Genomic DNA, 25,618 nt, shown 5'->3' with positions numbered 1-25,618 from the left:
CAATAACCATTGGGGATTTTTCCCTTAAAAAGAAAGTAAACTATTTCATCGGAAGACTTATCTTAGATAGGATAATGAAAGGCTCTCCACCTCCTCTCAAAGGAAACATGAGCCTTCTAATTAAAATATGAAGGTCTAATATGTAAACCAATATGACACACTATTATTACTCAGCTCATAAATAAAAAGTTCTGGCATGTAAACTGAACAGCAACAAATCATCAACCCTTTAGCTTCCTTAAAAGGAGCATTCATTGTTCTCTGGATGATAGTTGATATTCTGATATTGGGGAATACAGGTGATGATCTGTCATTTCTGTAGTTCTTAGTTAATGTTCCTTTGAAATACTAGCAAAGGATTCTGCTTAATATCTACAGGAAGGGAGCTTTGCTTACAAAGGGGATAAAAACTCTTCAAACCAAGGCTATAAAGTCAGAAATTCAGCAAACACTTACATTTTTCTTTAGTGAGGTCCAATTTTGTGTCAGTCAGCTTAGACACTGAATATTTCAAGTAAGCTATAGAGGCTGAGTGAACAATCAGATCTATATACAAATCAGGTTTGCGAGAACTATCTCTGTTTAAACAAGCCTTGTGATATAGGAAAATGGGGCCCCTTGCATGCTTGATATGAACTCTTTAGTGCCAGATGGCAGATATTTGAGCATGGAAACTCACCTTTGAATAGGAAAAGAACACTTGAGCACAGGAACCCAACTTTGACTAATAAAATAAATTAATCTAAGTTGAAATCTCATGAAAGGATAATTCATGGCCATGTTCATTAATAGATAAAAATGCACCAATTACACTGTCAAAGGTAAACTGTATAAGAAAATACCATTGAGGAGAAGTAAACTGCCCAGGCAGTATGTGAGGAACACAGCCTCATAAAAGACCAAGACGCAGCTCCAAGGCAGCCAGCACAATTGCTGGAGGAGTTTGCCAAGGAGCTAGATGCTGATGGAAAAAATTAGCCTCAGTACATTGGCATCTGGAACCTGTGACTGCCATCCAAAAAAGAAGGGACTGGTGTAGCAGAATTGGGTAACTGCACTCCAGCAGCCTACCACAAGTCTGTTGTGGCTTTGTCATTTAAAAAAAAATAAGTGTTTTTAATTTTAAAAAAATCTAGCTTTGAATGTATAAGAAAATATGAGGTTGTAGGGGAGGCAGGAGAGAATGCAGGATTATCCTGATAAAAGGAATAATTACCTTTTAACATATAGAAATATGCCTTTTTGTGTTTGAGTATTTGTTTCTGTGTTAACTCTGTGCCCATTTCACAAAGAATTATACACTCCATTTGCTTGAGATTCCAATGTATATTACTTGGGAAAAAAAGCAATTTCTGAGTACAGCCCATGTTTTTACAATTATTATTTTTTTTTTGGTCAGATGTAAGTGATCACCCCCTCTTGCATTCCCCAAGGTGGGGGCCATAGCTCAAACAATGGGGGTGGAGCTGCCAATAAAGATAAATTACCAGCTCTAATGCTGAAAATGTGCTTATTCATAAAGGAAATTTACAAGAACGAGGAGATGTTATCTCAGACATTTCAGCAAACTTTCATGGGTTGATCTTCCTCTGGTACACAGTGTTAAACTAGTGACACTATACTTATGGATGTGAAGGCAAAGTCTTCCTAAGATCCCATTTTCCTTAGTTTGTAGTCCCCCCACCAAAAAATTATCCAAATGTTCTCGTAAGTGTTCTGAGTTCATAAGTGAATATTTTTTAAATCTTTGAACAAACTCCATTTAAGCATTTTTGTGTTATTCAGGAAAGGAAAAAAAATCCCATACATTTTTTGCAGATGATTGGCTAAAAGATGATTTGGATTTAAAACATCAGACTAAGCAAGTATATAGTTCTCAGTGAGGAATATATGAATTGCTAAATTAAATCTTTGTATGCAATAAAGAAGTTATCAATGAATGACAATCGCATAATGCATGCACATAATATATAATTTTTTATTGATCTTTATGAGGACCTTCACATATACTGTGGGTACCATTAAAACTCAGTTTTTACCTCCCAAAGTAGGCGCAAAGTCAACAGGTGTTGACATTGAAGTCAATGGGACTAATCACATGCTTAAAGTTAATCAAGTGCTTAAGTGCTTTGTTGGGTGGATCACGTATTGCAATATGCAGGAATGAAAGGGATTAGTTAAGGATGCAGTGCAAATATAATTTAACTCGGACTTTCTGGACTTATTTCTGGCCCTCAGTGTTATTTCTCTTTTTTGGTGTTAAACAAGCCTGCACTTTCTATAAACACGGTAACAAATCACAGACCAGCTATATGCTGTGATGGAATATCTATAGACCGTAAACAAATAATTATACCTGCTATAATGCGTTTCACACAATAAACAGGTATGGAGGAAAAGAAACCAAATTTGCTATATGGAAGTCTCCACTAACAATGAATAATAATCAACTGTATCTGTCCCATGGTATTAGAATTTGCATATCGGAGGGTTTTCTACAGGAAATGCTCCAAGAACTACAGTGAATTCTGATTTATTTTATTAGAAACGACTGCATGTGCTAAAATGGTAGATAAAATGTATTTATTAAAGCTAGCTTTTTTCTTAACGGTTTTTAGTCATTTCTAAAAAAAATGCTTATATCACTTAAATAAAGAGTGGTGAAGATAGGATGAGTATATTAAAACAAGTCTTGAGAGGAATAAGCTCAAACTGATGGTTGTTATTAATGATAATGACAAAGGCCCTGTTTCAGGAAAACACTGAAGTAAGTAGTCTCCTGAACAGGAATGGACTTAAGCCCACAAGTACATGCTTAAAGTTATGCACATGCTTAAGTGCTTTACTAAGTCAAAGCCATAATGACAGAATATTATATCCACTATGATTTATGTACCAGAGAAATCTTTTTTCTGTTTACAAAGAAATTGTACTAATCTGTCCTAAGACATTAACATCTCCACAGATAAGGTTGTGAATCATGCTTTTTGTAATAAACATGATTTTCTTCTCTTTGTCCTCACACCTTCAGCAACCTTAAGAGTCATTTCAGCTTCAAATTTTGGATGTCAGATCTTTGGCTAGGAGACCGTGTTTCTTGCCCAAATTTGAGGTGATCTGGACAGATAATTTAAAATACTTATCTCAGATAAAATAGGAGTTAAATAATCATGTTTTGAGATTTCTTGCAGTTTTTTTCTGGTCATATCTTATAACAAGATTGGCCTGTATTTTTACTCAGGATAGAGGTGAGGTTTATTCAAAAGAACCTGGTGCATCACACCAGTTCTAAGATGGGGTAAGAGATATTCGAGAAGTTATTCACTAGAAAATTAGAAGGGTCCACCAGGTGTCACTTTTAAAGGCACCATGGGATTGCTAGTGTCCTAAGCTTTCATTAAAATAATTTAAATCTCTAGCTCTTTTACATGTGGATACATCTTTCACAATGGAAACTGATTGCTGGAAAAGATTTGTCTGTCATTTTCTTACAGATAATTAGGAAAATTTACAGTTGTCCTCTCCCAGCTTCCAACCTTTGATTCCTGTATCTAGTCCCAAGTGTGCTTCTCTGTGGACCTTTTCAGGTCCAGAACAGTTTCACAGGAAACATGGGCCTAACACAGACTTTATTCCTGGCCACATACCAAGGGCTGCTTCCAGTCCTGTGGATTTCAGAGGACTGATATGAAGGCAAAACTGGAATGGGGGGAAAATAATCAAGGAATGGAGCACACAAGGCTGAAGGGAGGTGGGGAACTGACTCATGGAGTCCACTTGAGGAACAAGGAACCATTCAGAATTTCTATTTCCCCAGGGCTCCCTATTCCCTTCCTCTTCCTGTCTCTTGGTGTCCTGCAGAGATCCTGGTTCTCCAAATCCTCTAGGTTTCTAATGGCTATTTCTTGATAAATACACTGTTCTTGTAAGTATTTTTAACCCTCAAATTACTGATCTGTACTCTCAACCTAAACACAATTTACCTTTAACAAAGAATGAACAGCTAGTCTAAAGATGGTGAAAAATTTTCAGCCTTACAGTGAAGAAAAGACGCTCTATATCATCAATATATGACAAGAAACCTGACTGAGTGCATTTAAAATTACATGTGGAAACCTCCCCTGGTAGCAAAACAAGTCATAGAAATCAGATATCAATGAGAGTCCAGGCATTCATCTTTAAAACTACTGGCGGAATGGCAAGTCATACAGCACAACCCTCTTTCTAAGTTCACTTTCGTCTGCTGGCAAAGACTCAGTAAATGGAAATTGTCATAACCAAATAAAAGCAATCTAATTATTTAATAGTGCAGCCACTTTAATAAATGGCAGAAGACTCAATATAGGCTACTTTAGCTAAGTGAGTCATGTCTCCAGCTGGGCATTGAAGAATGCACTTCTCCAGCACCAGAAAATGATTCCTGTCAATAGTAAGATGGTACTTAAGTAGTAAAGTCAGAGGTGGGTTAGGTTACTAATACAATTAATCATTCCAGGCAATTTGTCAGATTTGTTTTCCGAAAACCCACAACACTTAAATCCAAAAGCAATGAATCAGTTTTTACTTCTGTTTCTATCAGATGCTTCTATTTTTCATCATTCAAGGCTGGATTAAGGCCTAGACCATTGAGACCTGTGCCTAGAACCCCAGTTTCTAGTCATACCATTGTTAGAATTTTAGCTTTCATTTAAAAAGTGAGTTTTTAGCCCTTATGATTGTAAAGCAAAGTTTTAAAATGTGACTGGAGTGTACTCAATGCAGAGATGTACATCTGCGTACACGGACAGCCTGGAGCAATAGCGCTGAAAAAGAGAAAACTTTCCTGTGCATCTCAGTGGGGTGTTATTTTCAAGGCCCACTTCTCTGGGTCTTCTCCACCAAGACCACCCAAGTAGAATTCTCCATGTGGTAAAACATTACCATAGCTGGCCCAGGTCACCCACCCTCACAGGTACACCTGGGCTGCTGGGATAAGTACTGGGGGAGACCCCTGGCTGCAGCCTCTCCCTTTCTTGGTGGGGGATAAGGGAAAGACAACTGGGGAGGGAGAAAGGGGTCTTATGCTGCACCCCTACCTCTCTGATGGGAGGATGTTCCCCTGACACTATCACTCGAATTGGGGGCAGGGTTAATGCATGAGGGTGGGGACACAGGGGATCCCCAAGTCAATAATATGATCCAATCTCCATTTATTGATGTTAATGTGTGTTTCCCCTAATCATTTTAAAGTAATTAGCATTGGCCCAGATTGAGCTGGCTGCTCTGTGGACCAGTCACTCTGCCCCTTGAATAGCAGCCAGGCTTGACTGGAGTCCTGTGCTCCATACAGTACAGGGACTGCTCCTTCAATGCACATCTTTGGGAGAAAGACACTGGGCTCAGTGTCATGGCCTCGCTCCTGGCTCCAGCTGTCCCATGGAGAGTGCCCGGTGCAGAGGGAGTAGTAACCATTGCTCCCTGGAGATGTGTAGCACAGGGCACGCTACCCATCATGCCAGGCAGCTCTGGGCGGAATTCTACCTCTGTGACAGACTTCTTTGTGGAGCTCCCTCTGACCTAGTGCACCTCCTCAACTCCCTCTTACCAGTAGGACAGTGTTATCTCATGGTACAGCCCAGTTACATCCATATTGTGGCTAATAGAACTAGGTATCTGCACTTCAAAAAATTTCAGTGTGGGCATATCATAGTAATGCCTTTTTAGCTACCTGCACAGTGTCTGACCTTGTTACAGTCCTCTTGGCGTGTTTGGAGGAACTCCATATAACAGACTGAGGATAGATTTTACCCATTTTTACCCCCTCCCTTAAGCCTGCATGGTTTTACTGACTGTACAAATTTGTTACTAACCCCTCAAGCCTACACATCTCAACTTGAGTGATTCTCTGCTTTAAATTTTAAAGGATATTTAAAATAGTCTGAAAATGTAGGGGCCCCCCATTCACCATCTTTCTCATGTTGAGTGGTACAGTCCAATAGAAGTTAATGGGACACCTAGAGGGGGTAATTTCTGCTCAACATAAGGGACAGAGAATCAGGCCCTTAACAAAGAAAGGCATTAATATACAGAGATGGATGAAACTGATAGACTAAGGTCTTTTGTTACTATTTTCAACAGAGTTTATTTGTAACTCATTTATCATGTTTGGCACATAGCACTGAAGTCCGCAGCTTCACTAATTTTCTGAATGTTTTTGGTTTTTGTTGATTGAAGAGCGCCCAAAGCCAGAGCTGGGCTCTGACAAATGACGAATACCTTTCTGAACTACTATTTTGCACTATATCAGAAATAACATTGCATAACTCATTTGCATAACTTATTTTTCCTTTATTGATTCCAAATAAGGAAGCATGTTATCTGATGTTTTATGAAATAATGCACACATGCTATTAATATGAGGAGCAATAGCAGGAGTTTTTTTTTTTATTTTGGGGGAGATCTTTTTATCAACTTTTACCCCCAAAGTGTTTGAAGGTGAGTAACTAAAAGCAACTCCAATGGTTTATTGGGTATATTTTTTTTTCCTTTGGTGATGTTGGTAAAACCCTACAAAATACCCATTTTGGGTAGCATTTAATCTTGGATGTCTGCAAAAGGACATTTAAAAGATTCAGTGGTGGTAGATTATGAACCCTTTTTTCTAAACATGCCATTACAATTTCCCATTATATTGTTGCAGTGGACTGAACATCCCAGCATACCAAATCCTAAATCCATAAAAGCAGAAAATTAAACGTGGCTCCAGTGGTTTTGGAGTTTGACCAACAAGTTATCTTTATTAAAGCATTCAGGGAAAAAGTCTCATTTTATTACATTATTTTCTTAATGATAAAGGCAGTAATGGAATCTCAACAGAACACACTAAAGGAATCTCAGGTTGCTGGCAATCAGGTCAAATTTGTGTGTGTGTGTGTGTGTGTTTGGTACAGGGTTAAGACTTGGCACTATCTAACTTACTGACTTCTGTCTTAAAAAAGCAGAGGGGTTTTGGGGGGGTTTTTTTTGTTTTGTTTTTTTTTTGCTTCTTCTCTGTACTTACTAGTTGACATTTTCTTGGCTTTAAAAGAAATTTTGACACATAAATCCCACATGTCAAATGATATTGTAAAACAAGCATCCAAGTGTCAGCACATAGCCCAATAGTCTTGGGAGTATAGAATAGAATAAGGAACACCTTTATGGAGTCTTTCATCTACCTCCAGCCATCTGCAAGTAATTGGAAACCAGTTTCAAATGAAGCTAGGTTGTTTGGCCTGCTAACATACACAGAGCCAGAGCATAAGGTTGAATTAATCAGAGCTTTTATTGACTTGCTAATGAGTAAATAAAGGTTTTATTTATTTATGTTTACCCAATGGACCATACGTACAGAAACATTCAGAATTCTTTTTCAGAATGTTACAAATTCCATGTCAAATAACCTGCTGGTATTTTAAAATTTTGTGACAATCGCTTAATTTGGTTGGGCTTTGTGGAAGTCACAGAGCCTCACTGACTAACAAATTATCTTTATTAATGCATTCAGGAAAAAAAATTCATTTTTATTACATTATTTTCATAATCATAAAAACAGTGATGACAGCTCAACCGAACACACCAAAGGAATCTCACTTTGCTGACAGTCAAATTTAGTTTCAATGCAATTTTTTTGAATATTGGATTAGATCCGAGTTTCAGATAAGATGTTTGGATACTCAAGGTTCAGAAAACCAAGGTTCATCTGTATTCTTGAAGGCAGTAACGAACCTGTAGGGCCTCATTTCATGACAGCCCTCAGTCATAAAGGGCTGGTCCAGACATGATAATGAACTAATTTCTGCTTAAGTGAACATATTGTTTCATTTTTGCCATGTGGTAATTGATTTGTGAATCAGTCATGCAGAACTCAGTAAGCTTCTCATCTGATGTCAATCTCATCAATTTGCAAGAACAGCATGAGTTGGGAAATACCAATTCTTGTTTATGAATTTAGCTCGGAAGGTCACTTCAGTTCTTAAGATTTGGAAAAAGAGCAGTTGCTTTAGCTTTGTAAGTAATACAACTCATTATTCTAGACCACCAATGAACCCAGATGTTTAAGAAATATGGGGCCTAAGTCTTCTCTCAGTTACATCAGTGTAAATGAGGAGTAATACCAGTGAAATACAGGGGCTTGATTCTCCAGTTTGCACCTTGTATAGTCATTTACATCTTTGAGAAGTGGGTAAAAAATAGGAGTAAAACTATCTGTTTAGAATGGGAGTGCTTTAAACCCTCTGACCACAAATGTAATTTGCTACACATGGTGCAAAACCATGGAGAATAAGGCCCGTGCAAAACTAATGTATTGAGAGGATAACCAGGCCCACCACCTCAGATGTGCTTTTGCTCCTTACTAAGATATCCTGGGAGTTTGTCGATGTTTATTACAAAAATTTTAAAAGGGTGAAGACAGTACAAAATGTTAATTTCACAGATTTCAGGGTTAGAGTCAGGGTTAATACGGGGGAATGGGAGGACAGAAAAAAGCAACAAACATAGAAAGGTAAGAGTATTGAAAGTTAAAGCAGTTTGATGCTGCTATTTATTTCATGAACTGTACATTAACGGAACATACACATATGCCCACACATGCGTGTGTGTATTTTCCACTATGTTGCCTTTACACTTAGACCAGGGGTTCTCAGACTTTTGTACTGGTGACCCTTTTCACACAGTGACCCCCTTGTATTAAAAACACTTTTTAATATATTTAACACCATTATAAATGCTGGAGGCAAAGCAGGGTTTGGGGTAGAGGGTGACAGCTCATGACCCCCCCCCCATGTAATAACCTCATGACCCCCTGAGGGGTCCCGACCCCCAGTTTGAGAACCCCTGACTTAGACTAATTTATTAACATAAACACATCTGCCTAATGTAATGTATTAGATTTTCTTAATATAATCAGTATTTGAATGTACTTGAATGGCCCAAATTCAGGGGAAAATTGGCACAAACCAAATAATCTTTTGTAAAACCCAGAAATTTTTTGGTAAAAAATCAGTAAAAACCCCAAACAAAAAGCCTTAGGTGTTAACTATATACAGTCTGGGGGAAAACAATTCAGAAATGCTGTTACTGGAACTTGATAGGTCAGGGCACTGGTAATGAAATAAGGATCCTTTTGCTCAGGTCAGTGGTAGCTAGAAATCGTGACCATCTGTATGGTTTGGTGGCCTGTGTGAAACAAGTGGCTGATGTAGGCTCTCATTCCGTTTCTTAATGGACAGAAATTCACACCGTCAACAAAATGGCACCTTATTTGCTATCTAACCAGATTGGCACAGAGGCTGAACTGTCTGGAAGTAGTCGCTTTTTGGTCACCTTCACCCACATGAAAAAAAGATCCTCCTGAGGTATAATAGTAGTGTGAGGAAGAGGAGCTTGAACTGCTACTGCCTGTTATGTTCCTCTTATGTCGACAGAGGGATGCTTTCCCTCTCCAGGATAGTGAGACTGACCCCTTTTCCTCTAAATATAAGAAAAATCCCCTCAAGCCCAGGAACCTGAATGTATGGAGCATGTCATGTTACCTACCCCCACTTCTAGTGTTACACTAGTGACATGACACTCAGGTTCACAAAAGATTTTAATGTGCAACCTTTAAATATGCTGGGTTTGAACCTCAGGACACCTGACTGCTGCTTGGTGCAGTCCTCAGTGGGGTAGGAACGAAGATGGCTGTATGCTACCTTTATGCGTCCTGATTCTGGGGCTTGCCAGGAACCGCTTTGGTTAGGCAAGGACTCATTCCAGCAAAAGGTGACCAACAAAGTGCAAGGATATTCTAGTTATACCCCCTGCCCTGAAGGAACTGGCAGAGGATTGCATAGTGCCAGCAGAACTGGGTCTGTGCTATTTGGGAATTCTCATATGTTGGAGAATCCTTGGGTAGCCAGCTAACATGGTTTTGCAGAACTCTGTACCAGTGGTATGATGTGAAACAGTCATAGTGAGGCTCCAAGGTTTGGCCCACTTTGTTTGGCACTATTATTTCATGAGAGCTGGTCAGATATGTGAAGAGTTAGTGGATAGAGCAAAGCTTTGGACTGTTTTAATTTTGGCTGCATTGCAGTGCACGAATATAAACCCACTTATACAAATGGATGAAAAAGCTGAGACTTGCTGAAAACCACATGCTGTATTTGACTGCAGCTGGGTAAATGAATCACATGCAGAAAATGAGTAACCTAGACAAATATATTCCATTAGCTAAGTTGGTAAACATGTAATAAATAGTCTTTGTACGTATCCAGCCTTTGTCTAGGTATACAATTTTATTGAAATCAATCACTATCAATGGAGATCATCAACACAAATGTCTGGTATCTATAGTGTATAGGAACTGGGTGGTATCCCTTTAAATCAATTGTGAGCTCTCCAGAGGCACTCACTGTATTCTATAGTTTAGAAGCTGCAAGAATCCAAACAGAGCGGCAGCGTATATATGTAGCTAGGCATTGCATACTGTGTCTATTCAGTAAACAAGGTTATTTGGACCTCACCATGCTCACACGGTTTCTTCATATTACTCTAGTTATTTTTAAAAGCAAAAGACAAAACAGTAGCAATTTTATAAATCATTAAAACCTGATATTTATTTTGGGAAGTATGAAATAATGAGGCTAGACTGAAATCAATGGAACTTCTTCTGAGAATAAGGTCTAGTCACATGAGTAAGGATCTTCAGGATCCCAAATCTACTAGGTCTGTTTTTCTCTTTTATTTCATTTGATACCAAATAGTCCATTGACTTCATGGTGTTACTCCAGTGAACACCGTATCAGTGAGTGGAGAATTAGAATTTTATTAAAATTAGAATTAAAATGTATTTATTAAAATGTAGAATTAGTTGACCCAAAGAAGAACTCTGTGTAAGCTAGAAACCTTGTCTCTCTCTCACCAACAGAAGTTGGTCCAATAAAAGATGTTACCTCACACACATTTTGTCTCTCAGCTAGAATTAAACCTAGCCATTGAAATCAGTGAGAGTTTTGTCATTGTCTTCTGTGGGTCTGGCTCTTAGTTTTTTAAACTCATTAGTACAAAGATCTTGGACTGTATTCTTGGTATGTATCGCCTGCTTTGTGCTCCTCTGGCAGTACAAAGAGGATGGCAAACCAGTTTAGCCAGCTACCTGGGATTTCCCAAAGAGAGGGGAACCCTGGGGTTAATCCCTGAATTCATGTTGCCAGTGTGACACTGTGGCTAAGAAAGCAATTGCAATCCTTGTATGTATAAACAGAGAATATTGCATAGAAGTAGGGAGGTGTTATTACAACTATATATGTTATAATGAAATCATTTCTGGAATATTGTCCCATTCTTGTGTCCAAACTGCTTTCCAGAAGGATGTTGACAAATTGCTAGGAAAGAGCTACAAGAATGATTTGAGGGTTGGAAAATCTGCCTTACAGTGTAAGACTAAAGAAGGTCAATCTATTTATTTGATCCAAGAGGTTAAGGAGGTGACTTGATCATGGTCTGTAAGTACCTAGATGGGGAGGAGATTTGTGATTTTAGACTGCTTTGTAATCTAGCACAGGATTTCTCAACCTATGGGTCAGGACCCAAAATTGGGTTGCCAGAATGTTTCAAAGGGTCACGTGGCAACTCCTGTGGCTCCTATCCCATGGGGCTGGCTGGGCTTGCCTCTCTGCTCCATGCACTGCAACCGCTGGGGTCCCAGCACCACTCAGGTTTGACCCAGTCATCATGATGACAGGAGTCCGGGTAGGCCAAATTTGAGCAAGTGGCACTGCAACCCCATGAGCCAGGTACCACTCCACTCACACAAATTTGGTCTAGTTAGGGGGGTAGAGCCAAACCTGAGCCTCACTGGAACCCCACACATTGCAACGCCTGGAGCAGAAAGCCAAGCCCAGCCAGCCCCACAGCACAGGAGCTGCCTGAGCCACCACTGTGGTGTGAGTGCAGAACCCAACTCCTCTATGGGGGCAGGATCTGACTGAAACTACCCCAGGGCAGCGCCATAACCAGGGTGGGGCAAGTGGGGCAGCAGCCCAGAGTGCGAAGCTATGGGGGTGGCTTGTGCTGGTGATACCAGGTGGCTCAGGCCAGCCCTGCATGGCAGGGGTCAGGGAGGGAGTGCCAGTTCAACCCCTTGACTCACCTCAGTGGGTCACCCAGCCTGTCTAGTTTGGGGGGGGGAGCAACCAAAAAACTGGGGGGCATGTGATCCCGCATGCCTCCCCCATGCGTCACCTCTAATAGGGGGCACAAATACCTGGTGTCTTCCCGAGGCAACACATGGGGGGAGCATGCAGGGTCACATAGCCAGATTTCTGCCAGGGTTCACACCAGAATGTGGCCAGTAACAGCCTTTTGGCACTGTGTGTGCAGGAGGGAAGGGACAGGAGCTGCTTCCAGCCACAGGGGAGGAGGATGGAGGGAAGGGATGACCTGGCCTGTGTCTTTGCAGAGCCCATCTCTTCTTCTTCTCACCTCCCCCACCCCCATCCCCATCCCTATATGTCAGGAAGCAGCATCTCCCTTCCTGCCCACACAGTGTCAAAAGTCAGCTATGCTCCATGCTGCTGCTGGCCACTGACATAACCCAGCTGCCTCCGGCTACAGCACAGACAGGAAGGAGTTAAGCCCTAAGGCTGCATTGTGCACCAGGGCCCAGGGCACCTGACTGCAGGGGCTTCAGCAAATCTGGCCAGAGAGGTGGCTCAGCAGAGGAGGGTGCCTAGGGGATGGAGCAGCCCTGCGCTCCCTGGAAGCAGGACTGGGGGGGGGGGGGGAGAGGGTTGAAGAGGATGGTAAGCCCCCACCCTGGGGGCTGCTGTGGAGCCTGCAGGTTCAGGGCATGAACAGGCAGGAAATGGCTTTCCCTCTCCTCTCCCCCTCCCCCCCCCGCCACTCCAGAGCTTAGCTGAGGGGCAGAGAGGCTTCCCTGTGTCAGAGCTGTGTGGGGCTTTGGTATATGCAGGGCTCAGCTCCTCCTGGCCAGAACCCTGGGCTGGAGGGTCTTGGGCTTTCCTAGGGCACTGGCCCAGCCAGAGGCAGAGGGGAAGGAAGGAGCCTGCCAGCCAGACTGTTGGTGAGCTGAGTGCTCCGACCAGGGAGTGGGACACAGTGCTGGGAGTGGGTCACGCCCTGCAAAGGGGGATATGGAGGAGCAGCGGGGCTGGGGATGGTGAAGGGGCAAAGCAGGTAGAGGACAGTGAGAGGGAGAGCACGTAAAGGGTCGATGGGTGGGCAGCAGAGGTGACATGTAACTGGCTGCCACCTGGCACCTGCCCACACTCTCCAGCCACCGCAGCTCGCACAGTGCAGCCAGCACATGCCGGAAACAGGATGGGGGACTGGGCCCTGCTGTCCGAGAGTCCATACGCAGTGAGGGCTGCGCTGATGGACCAGCAGGGGGAGTGACCTTGCCCTGCACACTGCATCTTCTCCTCGCCACCAGCCTTACACACCCACCCCCATCGTTGACCACTGGCCCCCACGCCCACCCCTGGTGGGTGAGTGGCTGATGAGCACGGATCCGGCCAGCAGCAGAACTCACCAGTACTGATGGGGAGGAGATAGAAAATACGGGACAATTTGCCTGTTTTTAAGAAAAAGTCAGGACACCTACAAGAGGGCTTAAATACAGGACTGTCCCTTTAAAAATGGGACATCTGGTCATCCTAATCATAATGCTCACTTCTGGACTTAATGACTATGTATTCTTCAAAGTACCAGGTACACCTAAGTAGCAACAATTATAATAGTAAAGTTTGCTATTTGGAAATTTGACTCCAAAGCCTTTTTCTTTTCTGTTTTGATTTTAAATACTTTGATACAGTTAAATGCCCAAATTTCTTAACAAAAATGTTACATTAACATTTTCTTGACTGGGTTTTCTCAGTACTTATCCCACTATCTCATTTCAGAAACATCAAAACTTAGTTAAATTAAAGAATACTTAATGATGATTTTGCCTTGTCCCTCCTCAGTGCACTTGAGATCTTGCCTTGCCAATATCTAGCACAATACAGTGCCTGCCATTTCTTACAGGTTAACTGGGCAGTTTAAAATATAACAAAATGGATGTTTCTATGAAAGTTCATGTAAATACCTAACCATACAATGTGGGCTTTTTATGAGTTACTTTATTTAGCACCTCGTGCCTGTTAATGCAAAATAATGGCCGATATTCTTTCTTGGTCTAACATTACTAAAATCCATGCAGTTATATCAAAGAGGAATTTGACCCAACATGTTTATTTTCATGAAATATGAAATTATGATTGACAAGTATGGTACATCTGAATCCTGGTTCTCTGATGGACTTTTCCATTGAGAGTCATCTAGAAACAGAGATCATGTGACAGAAATAATTTTTAAACATACATTGTGGGGCTTGAAATTTAAGACATCCTGGGTCAAAGTCTTTCATGGTGTAAGTAGCTCCAGTGAGGCCAATGGACTTATAACAACAATAAATCTGGCCCACACATATAAAACTCTTGTGCAGCAACTGGGAAGTTGTGTAATTGTGTTTGGCCCTAAAAAAATGTTGCTTTTTGATAACTCTAAGAGGTAAATTTCATTACTCCACACAAAGAGTATATGGGCTACTCACATTGCATGCAATTCTTCCAGTTCATAAAGAGTATACTAGGAACAATACTGATTTTATACTTAGGTACAGTCAACAAAACATACTAAAGCACTTAAAACAGTTTATTGATGCTGGCGGTTAAAAACAACATGGCAAAGCCAATTATACAAACTGCATATTATGGAGTTCTCAGCCTTTCTTTTTCCCCTGTTTTTGGAGCAGTATTCTACAGAAAAAAACATGTCAAACAAATGGAAAGCAGCTAGCAGTAAGGTATGTTTCTGCACACAACTCTAATTGTGTCAGGCCAACATCAAGTGTTATATTGTCAAGTTTAGCCAGTTTCACTCATTTTGCAATTAGATCTTCAAACCAGGAGAGAAAATTTGCATTTGTTACCTCCCAAGGTCTTGGCTTGTTTTCCATTATATTGCTGAAGCAGTGCAGACAAAAAAAAAAAAAAAAAGCTTAAAAACCATCAATGAGTTTCAAGGCATTAACTTCTGTGGCAAATTTTATTCCTTTCCTATTTCTCACATCATAGCTCAAATACTCTGCTGCAAACTATACATATTCATAATATATAGAGTGACATTTACAAAACTTAGTTTCATTCCACAGAAATGCGTAACAACAAACCAGATGTGCTTTCAACAAATTATCAATCATCATTGATCCTCTTTGTCAAGAAAAGTAGAACAAAATATGAGAAGAATGAAAGAGACACTAGATTATCTGGAGGCATAACAAGAAAGCTTTCAAACCATATCACATGGGCAGAGTATGTGTTACACACATACAGATGCCCCAAATATATTGTACAGTAATTTTCTACCATACATTTTTCTTATGGTGGTGATATCCAGATAAGTTACACTTATTTTGCATCCACGACGCCTAAGCTGCATTCCGCCTACTAAATTATCTCCACCAGGACTCCTGTTTCTATGGCACACTTTGGAGCAATTTTCATATAGCTTCCATTATTTTTAAAACCACTAGTTACAAACAATGTTTCCTTCTTTTCCCCAAATGTATAATTTGCTACCAACTTTACATTTTTTTTTTGTACAGGATGGATAATATTTAGTCATGGATCAGTGACAAGGAGGGGAATTCATACACGAGGTGTGCTTAGAGCAATAAATATGGTAAATGGTAATATATGTTAACATCCTCATTTGGTACCTAAATGCACCAGACCATAATCAGACTATGCTCCTCACAATGGGGATACTTTATATTAATGTGATGACAAAAAATTAAGATTTAACTCTGCAGGCAGCCAATAAACTTTGCAGCAACCTAATTTTTCTTGGAATGATGCCTCAGACAAGGTCCATGTGACACAGAAACGAAAAGGTTTCAAATTTTCAAAAATCCCCTAATCCTGATTATCTGCTACCTTCGTTGAGGCTGCTATCTCTCCCTAAGAAATTCAAAGATCAGCAACTTCTTCAAGCCTCCTCCTGATTCTAACCGACATCACGCACATCCAATCAGGGAACACAAGGTATACTATGTGTTACAAGAGTACTTGAGAGAAGAGTTGTCTGTATATATACAGATGGTTAAGAGATAGAGTGCCAATGGATGGCACTTAGGGTGACCAGCAGCAAGTGTGAAAAATTGGGACGGGGTGGGCGGTAATAGATGCCTATATAAGAAAAAGCCCCAAAAATCGGGACTGTCCCTGTAAAATTGAGACATCTGGTCACCCTAATGGCACTGAAGAAGATACATAATTGTTTTTAGGTGATCTAGGAGCAATAAAAGTTATTGTGCACTGCAACTGGCTTCCATCTTGCAGCTCTTTACATAGCACTCTTGACTTCTGTGAGCAGTAACTGAATAGCAAATATTAAAAAAAAAATTTTTTTAGCATACTTCTAGTGATCAATCCATAAAGTAAAAACCAACTCACAAAGATTGTGGCAAATAAATTGGAATAAAAAATAAACTGAGGAAGTCACAATCTGTTTGTGGTCATACTCTGAGTAGCAAATAAGGCTGAATTCATCAAATAAAATGATTCATTGTGAATTATTCCCCCAATTTAAACTAGACCTTGGTAACTCCCAGCTCTTGACTGTGTGCTCTCTCCTCCATCACTATGCTGTAACAATTGATAGAAACTGAGATTAGTCATACATTACCCGCAACCAAAGCAACTGCATAACAATAAACTATGCCCTGTAAATTAACCATCACATTAATTTGCATGCTTTATGTCCAGCATAACTTCACTGTCCATGTAGCATGAGTACAGTATTTCTTTTTCCAAATCCAATGGTCCCCAGTGGTTTCATTTAAGGTCAGGGAATTCAAATTTAGAGACTGTAAGTACAGGAAACAAAAGGATATTGCGTGCTTAACCCCACTTCTGACTGAAAAATGGATCAACCCTGATTTTTACCCCAATAAAGGATATAAGTAATCTTTTATGTCTTTTTCAACAAGACACTAAAACCTAAAGGGAACATCCTTGTCAGTCTACGCTGTAAATCAAGTTAATCGACAAAGTTTTGTAACAGACATAATGCAGATGCTCACCAGATATTTTTTTACTTCTATTGTTTCTTTCTATCTTCAGTTGTATATTGTTATGCAGTATGTCTTTTGCTGTGTCTAGACTGGGTTAAGGTTATTCCATCAGTTCTAATATTTTTTTCTTAGTAAAATCACATAAAACAAAAGACAACCCTACTAAAGCATCATCCAAACCTGGATTTGAACTGAACCTCATTTGGGGCTCAATGAAGTTCAATTAACTTTTAGCCCCATTATTTTTAGAGACGGGATCAGACTGCAAAATTTGATTCTTGACCCTGCTTTTGAACATCCAAAAGTTAGGGGCTTTCAGATTTGGGGCTTTAATGTGGTCTGTAAAGAGCAAAAATTGGATCTGGATATTGAACACCCAAAGATCTGGGGTGGTTCAGACTTCAGTTTAGTTCTTTATTAACATAGATAGGTTTTATTTGTAAAATCACATCTTTGTTTGAGTCCAGATCCAAGAACCATGGCAGAAGTATTGGCAATTTATGGAAAGCCCAACTCTACAGACTTAATTGTTTCCAGTATTGTCAGGTTTTGGAACTTTAGGGTGCTCACCTAAACTGAATGAGTTGAAGTTTGCCTATTTGTCAAAAATATAGATATACTGAGATGACATGTCCCTATATAGTACAACAGAATCATAGAATATCAGGGTTGGAAAGGACCACAGGAGATCATCTAGTCCAATGCCCTGCTTAAAGCAGGACCAATCCCCAATTTTTGGCCCTGATTCCTAAATGGCCCCCTCAAGGATTGAACTCACAACCCTGGGTTTAACCGGCCAATGCTCAAACCACTGAGCTATTGCTCCCACTGATGGAGGCTGTATATTACAGCTGCCATGTATTGTGTGACTCCATGAGTGAGATTTTATGCAAATGATTCAAAGGGCTATTTTGCATATATGGAATCAATTTGCAATAAGTTCCATTTAAGGACAACACCCCTCATCCCAAGCTGTGGTGGAGGTAGAGCAGAGAGTTGCATTAAAACTGGCAGTTGTGGCAGGGGTATGTGCTTTAAAATGTCTGGAATCCTGAGTTGGGTGGTGTTTCACTGTCTGGGGGAATCTCAGCCCACTCCTGAGTCCCTCGTCTTCTGTCCCCACAGCCACCTTTTCTGTTTGCTGCTGCTGCTGTCACCACCTACTTTTTCTGGCTGCTCCTGAGATGCTCAGATCCAGCAAGCGGAGTAGCAAGAAGGGAGGCAGAGAGGCCAGTTGGCTGCTTGCTCAACAGGTACAGCAGCCATTTCTGGCCAACAGCTGCAATCACAGGTTATTTCCACAGTCCAGATGGATGCATGAGATTTCCGATGGGCTCTCCAGGAATGTGTGTCAGGCTGCAAAATATGTGAATCCTGTGCAAGATGTGACATTTGGTAGTCCTGGATTAGGGCCAAGACCGCCCAAAAGAATTTAGATTGATGAAACCTTTAGAATTTTTTGAAAACATTTTAAGTGGTCACAAAACAAAAATAGTTTAAAAATGAATAAGCAACCCAGGGAACTTAGTGCAGGTACCATAGAAAGTTCTAAAACTCACCGAATTAGTGGGCAGCTTCTTTACAGTAAAAGTAAAATCTATTTTAAAAATTTGTTTTCTTGACTGACTGAGTTCTCAATAGGTTGGATCCATTAGTGATGTGCTTTGGCCCATGCTTTCTCTTTAGAATCCCCTTTACTACTTCCTCTCTCTGGGAAAAAGCCGGCCCTCTGCCTGTGGCTGTTTGAGGAGGGAAGGCGTTGAATGGAGTAAAACCAGATGCATGGAAAGTCGTGCCCTTATTGGTGAAGCCGAGCAAGATTGTTCAGGGTGGCAGAAGGGGAAAGTGGGGGATGTGCTTATTGTTCTTATTGATTCTCCAGAAAAGCACTATGAGCGTTCCCTCTGGTGTTTGCTTCTGATTTCAGCACGTGAGCAGGACTTGGCCACATGCTTAAACTGCCAGATCCGGTTCCTTTGGGGCCATGATGTGTTGATGAGCGTAGTAACTGTATGGTACCAGGTTGTCCCTGTACTATTACTTGGTTCGTGGACTACTATTTGAATGGCTAGCCAGAGATGGGATCAAAATAAAACCAGAGATGAAAACAGTCCGTCCTACCTATCTGTCTATCTACCTACCTACTACCACATGTTTTGTAAAGTGACCAACCCCAGCATCATCTAGACATCACTCAAGCTCCTTCTTTCCCAAAAGAATGTTATAGGGACAATTCTATATTGCTGTTGCTCTGTGCTGCTAAATTGCTCTCATTTCCCCTCCGAAGTACCTACTCTTCATTTATGAGCAACATACTTTTTTTATACATGACCAAGTCTGTATACTCAGATTGTAAAGCTTGTTCTGGGATCCATCTGGCTGAGAGGAATCGATATCATTTAAGATCATTTTCATTAATACATGCAACTTGAATCCGAACCAATTCCATCAGGAAAGTTTGAACCTATACAGATAAATTTTCAGCATCAATCCATTTTGTAAAACCACATCATTAATTATTATTATTATTATTTATTATTTGTATTATAACAGCATCCTGCTGGATTAGGGGCCCTATCAAGGATTAGGGCTTCATTGTGCTAGACCTGGTCTGAACAAATAATAAACACAGTCTTTGCCCCTCAGAGCTCAGAGTTTTTAACATATCGGGATTTTTTTTCTGCATGAAATAATTCAGGCCTATTTTTAATGTTTGCAAAAAATTGGATTGTTGTATGAAAATAAGCTAATTAGATACCTAGTTTTATGCATAAAAACTTGGGTATTGTGAAAAGCTCTGCATGCACAATTTTAGAGGCCACTTTTGAAAATGTGTCCCATAATATTTGACCAGATTTAAAAGTCACACCATGCAACTCTGCTATAAGTAATACATTTCTTATAGTAAAGAAATTCATGAAGAAATAATAGAAGTGTTGGGTGCTAAGACAAAGTAAAACCAGCTGTGTAATATATATTTTTCTTAAAATGTATACATGCATAAATACATGTAAGAGTGGGGGGTGTGTGTGTATGTATATTGGAAAAAAAACTAATTCAAACATAATCCATTACAGAAGCCACACACTTTAAATTAATTACATAAAAACAGATGCAGCAAGTTCCTACTGCAATGGTGATGTTTTAGCAAAGTGTATCTTCCTCAGATCAAACATAGAGTTGGAAACAATGGGTCTTATTCTACTTTCATTAGTAATGTAAATCCAAGATAGCTCTAACTTCAGTATAGTCTCGGGTACAAAGGAGACAAGAGTCTGTCCCAATGTATTTTAAAATAACATTTAAGAATTTTTGTGTGATTTGAATGTCCTCTAAGCCTAGCAGGGAACAGTTTGCAGAAGCAATAGCTTATATATAAATGAAGTTCTTACATGTTTGCCCTACCCTATACTGCTAGATACGGTATATGCTGTTGATGTTCAAAATATATGGTAACTCCAGAAACAATGTTGCTTTCTGATTGCTATTGAACTTATTTATTAGCCAATTGATCTTTTATTTTATTTTTATTTTATTTTATTTTATTTTTGCTTTAGATGGAATCACTGTAATCAGGTTCTTTTTGTAGAGGTTGTTTTTCTTCCAGAGTCTGCCATGTTGTAGCTTTTTATATGTTTTCTCTTTTGTGGAAAAAATGACAATCCTCTTCCCAGTTCCTCTTTTCCAGACCTGGAATACCATGCTTAGCAGCCGTCAGCCAGGGGCTTAGATTCCATGTCTCCTTGTGAAACCACTTCCTCTACTTAGCAAAAGCACTTCAATACCAGCCCACAATACCTCTTGTTAAACACCTAAGCAATGACTTACTCAGAGGCTCTGCTAACGGGCATGCCTTTTCTCCATCTTTTTCAAGATGTATTTATCCATTGCTCATCACAAACAATATTTATTTAAAAACTGCAAAACATGTTTGGAGAGTCAGGTATGAACTTAATCTATTAAAGCCTGTGCAGGAAAAAAAAAGCACCATGGCGTGTGGAAACACAGCTATTTAAGTTCCAGGTGCTTTTACATAATGACCACTTAGCCCTTGATCCAGTGCCTAGCATGGATAGCAAAGTTGTTGCACTTCAGCACAGTGTGAGAAGTGATTATGTGTGATGGCAAATAAAATTCAGCATTAGGCAGGGGCCTCTGCACTGAGCACAAAATCTCAAGCCCCTTGCACACCCACTTCTTTACCCTCAAGAGTGCAGGGTAAAAGATGGGTGAGATCCATATGTGTCTGAGCAGCCATGAACTTGAACACAATCTCAACATGGAGATTCGATATTTAGCTATACACTCCCCGCTTGGTTATACTCCTGTTGATAGGCGGGTTTCAATTGGTTGCCATGCCATAGTGCTCTCATCTGTTCCTTTGTACATCCCCTGTCTTACTCATCAGTTTTTACCTGGTGCTTATTTGTGCAGTATTCTGCACCTCTGTTGTGCAGGACAAAGCTCTCTGTGGAAAAGGAGGCGCAGAGGAACCCAGAGCCAGGGTAGAGGCACAGGAGAGTATATCCTTAGCTGGTGTGAATGGTGCTATGACAACTTACTCTGTTTTAGGATCTGCCCCAGGATACCAACAGAAAGACTGTATCCAGATACTCCACTACACATATGTCCAGGGATAGAACCCCCAGTTCATTCTTCAGGAAACAAAACCTGCCTCTTTACTAAACAGAACCATTTGGGGGAAATCCACAAGGGCAACTTCACAGAGTTTTCCCCCCTCCCTAGAGACTCATCCCTTAAAATAAAAACTGAAAGTATACATTCTAGATGTAGATGCCATTTTTTGTCTTCACATTTTTGCACAGCTATGTAGTCTGAGAAGGTCATAAACTTACATATCTATCCCTTCTTGATGACAACACTGCCACCTCTGCAATTTTACCTTTTTATGCTGGAAGATGGCAAAATTAAACATCCCTCTCTGTGCTCAACATGAACGTATCCCCTGTGGAATAAAGCATGCTCAGAGAAAACACCTCCTTGGCCTCTATAAGGGCCATTGGCTATTCTCGTGCTCAGAGGGAACTAATATCCCTTTAAGTTATTAAATTCTATATTCTCCTTCCCACTTGCTGTAGCATGGTAGGAAAAATTGTGGTCTTGAGTAACTAAATCATAATGGAAATTTAATTTAATGGTACTTTATAAAATCTTTTGGAAGGTCTAGTTAAAAAAATCTTCCACAAACAAAGTGTTAGTTTCAGACATTAAGTTCGCTGTGCACTAAGATTAGTTAAACAGTTTAAAATAATTAACAATATATTGACTTTTTAGGGTAAAATGTATTCAAGGTGGATTTAAAGGAAAAACATACAACTTAATAGCCATTGTGGCAATGTGAAATGAAAGATGCTTATGCCAGGACAAAAATCACACGACATGTTCTTGGACTAAAATACATAAATCTTTCTGTAATATCTGCAGCTATCCTCTTCCTCCCCCCTTCCGCTTCCCCCTCCTTTGTTTTTAAAGACATCCAGAGATCACCACAATTCTCACCTCAATTCATGGTGCAAGTCTGACATTTTGGCAGTACTTCCTGTTGAATAATAAAAGCGCGTTTAATTTCAAAGCCTTGGTATTACATTTCGTGGCTCAACCTATCTGGTTTCCTCAGTTGGTGTCAAGAATTGCTTCACATTAAAGCCATAATATTCACATCAAAATAACAGTATTCATTTCTTCCACTTGATGAAAATCTATGCTGTCTCTTTAAAAAATTTATCATGAAAATGAACATTCATAAAATATGAGTCAAGTTTACTTATACCTTAATCAAATTCTAGAGGGTCTCAGAGGGACGGTACTTTCACTGCAGCTGTACAATGTGAAGTTTGTTCCAGTGCTGATTGAAAATATTTTTGTGCTTCCTTCATTTTAGCCAATCAAAACCCCAAGGTATTCGCTGCTGGCTGAACATTTCCATTATGCAAAGTGACAGTGATAGGTCACAGAGATGGTGCCGAGAACTAACTAGCAGATTCGAAACAACCAGAGTCCCAGAACTTATCGCCAGTCCTGTGTTGAAATCCTTAAGAGTAAAATGCATCTGTCTTTCTCATTGTCCATTTTTATCCCGCAGAGGCTTAGCCAGTACCATGTTTGCATGCAAATGCATTTTAGATTTTTGTCTGTAAAAACAATAATATGATTGGGTGTTGGAGCTTTTAACTCTTTATTGTATAAACAGTGCGGTTGCTGGACTGAATTCCTTTTTTTGTACTCCTCTTTTTCTGTCACCTTTGCCATTATGGCTGCTCCTGAAGTCTATGCAGAAACTTCACCTGCTTCACAACAGCGCATCCCACCGAATAAGTGGCATTTTTCACCAGAAGCACATTATAGTCATGTGCTGTTTGAACTCCTCTGGTTTCCACTTGTTTCCAGGATAAACTTTAAAGAGTGGTAGTTCTGAGCCCTACAGAGTTTGGGTCCTGGCTACCCTGAAAACCATCTCTTTCTCTCTCTCTCCTTCTGTGATGCCATGGCAGTACAGTCAGCTGACAGGCCCCAGTTTGAATGGGCAGGGGCTTGTGGCTGGGCAGTGGATGGTCCTCTACTCTGGAACCTTAGTCAGACAGAGCCCAGATTTGATGACCTTCAGGGTGTGCTATAAGGTCTGTTTATTTTACCATGTTTTCCCTCAGAAGATGTGTTGAAAAGGGGCATGGTTATGTTCAACTGGCTGAATTATAGTTTAATTATGCTGGGCATTAGGGCTGTCATGAAGTGCATAATAATCCAGTACAATATTTTGTATGTGCTTTTATGAATAATGTACAGGTCCTCAAATTTTAGATAAATTAATAAGGAAAACAAATAAAAACAAAAACAAAAAGCCTGCTCCTGCTTCCATTGTCATTAGTGGCCAAACTCCCCTTGGTTTCAAAAGAAGAATGGAGCAATCCCAAACCTCTAAAGCATTAGACTGGTACTCCACTAGAACTAATACGAACATACCCAATTCTTCATATGTAGGGGAGGCAACCAGCTGACCGGTGTATCTTCAATTTATTGAATTCTATACAGCCCCAATTCAGCCAGGTTCTCGAGCACATGCCTAGCTTTAAGCGTATGAATGGGACTATTCCTGTATCTAAAAGTTAGGCATGTGCTTAAGAACCTTATTGAACTGTGGCCAATCTGCACACACAATCACTTTTAGGTGCTACTAGTCTGGTATTCTGCAGTCTTGAAGTCCAGACTCCAACAATCCATCACTCTCAAAATGGTATCTCTGGTGGCTTTTCATAGAAGCATAGAAATTAGCAGTGGAAATGACTATTACGTAATCTAGCGCATCCCCCCTGCCAATATAGGATTGTTCCTCATTCACGGTATATTTTCCAGTGCTTTGTCCAGTCCAGTTTTAAATTACTCAAATGATTAGGCTACCCTTGGGAGGATATTCCACAGACTAATAGGTCTCACCACTAGGACATTTTTCCTAATATTTTGCCTACAAATTCTTTTATTGTTTTGCTGTCTCAGGAAAACTTTTTGATTATATGTCACTGTCAAATTAAATGAAAAGTCAGCGTTTTCAGCATCCAGGGCTCCCCACCTCCCTAGTTCTTCTTTTGATTTTCACATAGCTCTTTGGAAGATTTGTTATGCTGCTTTACCATTTCTAGCTAGAATAGACTTTCTTCTTATGAACTCCAAAACCCATTAGGTTGTTATTACTGGCAGTAAGTCAGTTCCATCCATTGCTGAAGACGTGAAGTGATCCAATTCCAGACACCACCTGAACAAAGTCACTTAATAAAGTAATGGAAATTGGGATTAGAATCCTCCACATTTTTTCTCAAAAGTTGCCGGATATTTGTAAGATGAGAAATGATATGAAAAGTGGACTGCACAGCAATGTCAAGTTGTTAAAATTAAATTTGCATGGGTTGATAAGATCATTTTTCTTGGCTACATTTGCAGCCATGGCCTCTAAACTTTCTCCCAGAAAAACGGTGCAAGTAAGTTGTGCAAGAAAACAGGCATTTGCCCATGCGCATGTGTGCACACATGATCATTGAGAAGTTTAGAACCTGCCCTCAAATTTGCACATTCACAAGCTGTTTAGATGCCAGCAGAAAATGTGGCCCTCCATCTCTTTATTAAATGATGCACCACATGCCTAGAGCGAACATTGAATCAAAAGCAATAACACAGGGGCATTGTTTTCATGTATTGCCTACTTTTTAAAAGTAAGAGTGGGAATTTTCTTTTTAATAGCTTACATTTTTGATTGTTAAGTATTGTGAAGCTCATCCATTCAAAATCCAGTTTCATTTCAAAATGGGACACTAATCTCTGGATTCTGGGGATGATCACTTGTGCTACTTGCATTTGTCCATAGCCTATGAATAAGACAGTCTTAGAAGAAGCTGAAAGCATTTGAAACATGTAAATTCTTCCCAGAAAAGTAATTATATCCAGATTCAGAATAAAAGATGCTACTAA

General features: G+C 40.1%; 1 long non-coding RNA gene across 1 annotated transcript; it reads right to left on the bottom strand.

Moving 5' to 3' along the window:
- Window positions 1-19,517: 19,517 nt before the first annotated feature.
- LOC141986499 (uncharacterized) lies at window positions 19,518-22,955 on the bottom strand. The gene is made up of 3 exons (XR_012639299.1): window positions 22,932-22,955; window positions 22,661-22,700; window positions 19,518-19,604 (listed from the first exon to the last, which is right to left on the bottom strand). It is a non-coding gene; the product is annotated as an uncharacterized LOC141986499 (long non-coding RNA).
- Between the last annotated feature and the right edge of the window lie 2,663 nt (window positions 22,956-25,618).

This window comes from Natator depressus, chromosome 4, assembly GCF_965152275.1.
Source record: "Natator depressus isolate rNatDep1 chromosome 4, rNatDep2.hap1, whole genome shotgun sequence".
NCBI lineage: Eukaryota > Metazoa > Chordata > Testudines > Cheloniidae > Natator > Natator depressus.
This window is presented reverse-complemented; position numbering and strand designations above follow the sequence as displayed.